Source organism: Echinops telfairi, unplaced genomic scaffold (assembly GCF_000313985.2).
Source record: "Echinops telfairi isolate 266 unplaced genomic scaffold, ASM31398v2 ScPeMD7_11;HRSCAF=52, whole genome shotgun sequence".
Classification (NCBI taxonomy): domain Eukaryota; kingdom Metazoa; phylum Chordata; class Mammalia; order Afrosoricida; family Tenrecidae; genus Echinops; species Echinops telfairi.
This window is the reverse complement of record NW_022103908.1, coordinates 24,948,762-24,954,037: the sequence shown is the minus strand read 5'-3', so window position 1 is coordinate 24,954,037 and position 5,276 is coordinate 24,948,762. Positions and strand designations below refer to the sequence as shown.

The window sequence follows — 5,276 nt, the reverse complement described above, 5'->3', positions numbered from 1 at the left end:
TTCTTCCTCCTCCTGCTTTTCGGCCTCCTGAGATACCTAACAGAAGGTGGATGGCCCAAGGGCACTGGGGACATGTACTTTTCGTATCTCAGCCACAGCATCACAGAGCAGATCACACAAGGGTAACTTTGGAGCTGAAAGATATGATGCAAATAAAATCTTTAACCTGTCCTGTCCCCCAATCCCAAATTGACTGCCGTTGACTCTGTTAGGGAGCCCTGGTGGCTTACCGGGTTCCATGTTGGACTCCCAATGGCAAGGCCAACGGGTAGAAGCCGCCAGTCTCTGCCCCATTGAAGATGGATAGTCTCTGAGCCTCACAGTGGCAGTCCAAGTCTGTCCTGCAGGGTCTAGTCAGAATCAACTGGGGAACAGTGGGTTGGTTCTCTTGGTATTGCTGGATTCTGACTCCTGCCCACCCTGTAAGACAGTGTGGTTTCTGAAGCTGTACATCGTTACCCGAGCAGTTTCCTTTTTCTCACTTGGAGTGGCAGTGTAATTTCAGCTGCTAGACTTTGCCGTTAGGAACCCAATAGAAATCCACTACTCCACGCACCCACCCCCCCACCCCAGGGCTCCTTCATTAACCAGGACTGCTGTCCAATTGCTTCAGACTCAGAAGGACCCTCCGGACAACAGAACAAAACATGGCCCAGTCCTGCTCCATCCTCAGAATCGTTCATATGTTTGAGTCCATTGCTACAGCCACTATGTCAGTCCATCACCTGAAAGGGCTTCCTCTTCGCCAAGCACGATGTTCTTTTCCAGGGAGCAGCCTCTACTGATCACGTGTCCAAAGTGTGGGAAATGAAATCTCAGCATGCTCACGCCTAAGGAACCCTCTAGCTGTCCTTCTGCCAAGAGACATTTGTTGGTTCTTTTTGCAGTTCGTAGTATTTTCAATATTCTTTGCCAGCACCATCATCCAAATGCATTGATTCTGCTTCAGTCTTCCTTCTTCAATGGTCAACTTTGATGTGAACATGAGGAGTGGAAAATGCCATGGCTTGTGTCAGGCGCCCCTTAGTCCTTAGTGACATCCTTGTTCTGTCCACACTTTGAAGAGGTCTTGGGTAGCTGATCTACCCAGTGCTCCAATATACATAACCTATTTAGTAGATTCTTGTTTAAAGTTTTTATCCTGTAAAATTTACTTTTCCCCTAAGATTAAAAGAAAATCAATTTATAATTAGGCTTTGGAGAATTGTGAAAGAAACAGTTGCCTCCATTTTCCCCTGGCTGGTGGGGAGAGGGGGGTCGTTGCCAACTCATGTGACTGCTCCTGTGAGTTTCCGGGATTGTAACTCGGCAGGGCAGCAGACAGCCTGTCGGTCTCTCACGGAGACGCTGGTGATTTTGAACTGTCGACCTTGGGAGCTCAGGCACGGATAGCCACCATGCCACCAGGGAGAAGACTGGAAATAGGACCAAACTATGGAACGCCTCTCGAACTTGCGTGTCATCTTTGCACAGGGCCATGCTCATCTTCTCTGTATTGTTCCAATTTTAGTACGTCTGTCTCTGGAGGGAGCCCGCCTTGGAGTTTTGAGCTTGCAAGGTGTATAGAGTAAGGATGGATCCAGCCATTTGCAATACTCCTAGAATAGGATTGTGAGATAGAAATCGTATATTGCTATTCCAGTCATTCCATGAATTTGAATGGCGCTCCTAAGCTTTTCTTTCTTTGCATTTGGAATTATGATTCAACTGACAGATATGAAAAATGTAAAAGGACAAGATGAGAGTCTATCACCTTCAAATCCTAGATGCGAGTCTGCCACCTTCGAATGCGATAAGGTGGAAAGGCAAGTGAAGCTAGCTGAATTTCAGACCGGAGAACATGGTTAGGCTTGACTTTTCCTGCACAGCCTTGAACTCTCATTTCCACAGAATCGCAGTGTGCTGACAGCCTTCAATTGACTTTAAATTAGTAGCATCTAACAATTCCTCCTGTTTTATCATCCAGCGCCTTTCCTCAGGACTTGCTGAATATTAACTTTCTTACCCTGCTCCTCTATGCATAAAGAAGTAGTCTTTATAGACTGTGACTAAGGCAATGCCTAAAGTTGGAAGTAGAAAATCTTTATAGCGAGGGAAGATAGTGAATGGGGAAAATTTTTGAATTAGAAAAACATAAGTTCAAACCCCACTTATGACATTTACTGTCTATGGCATAACATATCTGTAGTAAACTATTCTCATAGCAGAGTTTCTCAACATTGGCATGACTGACACTTTGTGCCAGATAGTTCTTTGTTGACAAAGTAATCTTGTGCATTACGGGATGTCCAACAGCATTCCTGGTATCTACTTAACAGAAGCCAGCATCCCGCTCCCCTCCGTAACAACCAAGTGCTATCTCCAGGCATCGTTAACTATCTCCCAGTGGATAAAATTGGCCCCCTCCTCAGTTGAGAACCGCTGTTGTAGAGTATAATTTTCTCTGGAAAAATTATGCCACATTGAATGAATAATTCATGATAATTGGTGAAATAAGTAAACTTAAAGCTTTTGATGAGACCTCAGTGCTGCAAATGTGATTTGATTGGTAGCATTTGGTGTATTTAATCCTACATTTAAAAGTTTACCTATTTTGCTTATCATGGATTTTGTCATAGTTTTGACTATTAAAAATATTATATTAGAACATTATTTACCTTATATTGATTTCTGAGTGCTAGGAATTGAGTGGTGTCTTCCAAAAAGCTATGTTGAGGTCCTAAGCCCAGGTACCTGTGAACATGGCCTTGTTTGGAAACAGGGTCTTCGACTGGTGAAAGGTGGACCCTCATCCATGTTGAGGGGTGTCATGATAAAGGGGGAGAAGAGACACAGAACAAGGGAGACACAGAGACAGGGGACGTTTCCCCCCAACCTTTTTATTGGCACATAATACACGTGTCATACAATTCAATATTTCAGTCACCCCAAGAAAAGTGGTGCAATCATCACCACAATCAGTTCTAGGACATTTATTTCAATCTTGTACTAAGAGTTATTAGCGATCCATTTCCCCCCAACTCCCCTTGCTATGCTCAAAGGAACCGTTTATCCAGTTAATGTCTGCAGATTTACCGATCCTGGGTTTCATAAACAAAAACATTTTTAAAACTAACCAGAAACAATAACAAAGTAAAACACTAAAAAACCCCAATTGGAAAGAAATCAGGAAATATTAAGAACTGGAACAAATTTCAAATGGATCATAAGGGAGATCAAATGATAGGGTACTAAATTTTAACCAGAAGGACAGTTTTATGAAGCTGCACCTACACATCTGGGAATGCCGAGACTCCGGAAGCTGAAAGAGACCAGAGAAGATTTGAGGAGGGGGCGCGGCCCTACTGATATGTTGATTTGGGCGCCCAGCCTCTAGAACGGTGAAACACTGAATTTCCAATTTTAGAACCCACCCACTTGGTGGCATATGCACTGACCTTGTTGCCATTCTAACCTGGAACTATTCAATGCAGGGTCTCAGGCCCAAAGATCAAAGCCATTGTCATTGAATTGATTGCAACATAACCCTACTGGGCATAGTAGAATTGCCCAGTTGTGTAATGTTTGTGAAGCTATAATCTTTACAGGATCTGACTGCCCACATCTTTTCTCCCCTGGAACCGCCGGTGGGTATCAAACCGCTGAGCTTGTGGTTAGGCGTGGAGTGACTTCGCTTGTGTGCCACCAGGGGGCGCCCCAGGCGTCCTGGACGCCAGGGCCGACGTCACTCCGCTCTCGCTGTCATCAATCAATTCAGGCTACAGGGAGCGCAGGGCTGCCCCCGAGGGTGTCCCAGGTTGTAATCTTCACGGGACAGATCGCCTCCGCGTTCGCCCGGAACAGGCGGGTAGTTTCGATCTCTCCACCTTACGGTTCGCCGCCCAGAGCGAGCCCACTTCTTTCCTTACGGAACTAGAACTCGCCTCTTAACCAGCTCCCCCGGCGTTTCCGGTGCGCGGGGCAGCCTGCGAAGCCCCGCGGCAGGGAAGCTGCTGGAAGCGGCGGGGGAGGGGAGTGGGCGGGAAGGGGCGGGGCGGGGCGGAGGTTCGGGGGAACCTTTCAGACGGCTGATGTTCGGCAGTCCCGCCCTCGCGCGGAGCTTCCAGAAGGGGCTGCCGGAGCCGCCGGGCGAGCTGTGAGCCCGCTGCCGTGTGGACGCTCCGCTGATGGCATGTGACTCCGGTGGGAACGAGGGGCAGCCCCTCCAATCCCGTGACAAACAGCCGCCGGGTGCCGAGGAGAAGGCGCCGGGGCGGCCGGCGTGCGGGCAGACGGTCCGGGTGGCGCGGGCACTGGCGCCCTCCAGTGGCCCCCGGGCTGACTGCCGGGGAGCGCGGGCAGGCCCCTCAGCAGGCCCCGGAGACTGGGGTGCAGACTCAGACGCCGCCCGCTGTATGTTCCAGGGGACCCTGGGCTCCCAGCCTGCTGGCGAGGGCAGGAACCAGTGACGATTGCCGTCATTTGAGTAACACCAGAGGTAGTCTTGTGGGGGGGGACGACACAGGAAAGAGCAGGTGAAATTCATTTATTTATTTAATTTCAGGTGAGATTTTTGGGGGTCTACTCTGTTGCCAAGCAGTGTCTTTAGAAGAGGTGCAACAGTGGTAAAGGGTAGATAATGATAATTCAACAAGTACTAGTTAGATAAATGCACACAGCTTAGATTTGGACATTTGGACCTCACTGACATCAGTTTCTGTGTGCCTAAATTACAGACCTAAACAGTTATTACGTAGTATAGCGTGAGCTTCTCACTGCCCTATGGACTCCGGGGGACCATATCGGACAGTTCTGTGGGTTTCCAAGACTGACTCAGCCTGAGAAGAGAAAGCCTCATCTTTCTCCCGCGGAGCACCTGGTGGTTTCCCCTGCTGACCTCGCGGTTAGCAGGCAACGCCTAACCACTAAGGCGCCAGTGGTTCTAAAATTTGTGAAACCTTTATAAAACCCAGTTCTTTTGAAAGAGAGGAGAAATTTTATGCATGCCAATATTGCAATGACAATGGACATGTATCACATATACTAGGGGCCTTCAAAAGTTTAAAGGAAAAATTATATTATCCTTTAATTCCCCTTTTCACCAAGTTTTAAAGCTCCTATCCTATGCACCCTGTCCGAACTAGGTGAGCCTAAAGCTGCTACTGTGCTTAGCAAAAAACTTAAAAAAATTTTTTTTCCATTTAAAAAAAATCATTTTATTAGGGGCTCATACAACTCTTATCACAATCCACAATACATCAATTGTGTAAAGCACATTTGTACATTCATTGCCCTCA

At 47.4% G+C, this 5,276-nt stretch overlaps 1 non-coding gene across 1 annotated transcript; it reads right to left on the bottom strand.

Moving 5' to 3' along the window:
- Positions 1–1,428: 1,428 nt before the first annotated feature.
- Positions 1,429–1,531, bottom strand: LOC115868534. The gene has a single exon (XR_004045656.1). It is a non-coding gene; the product is annotated as a U6 spliceosomal RNA (small nuclear RNA).
- Positions 1,532–5,276: the final 3,745 nt, after the last annotated feature.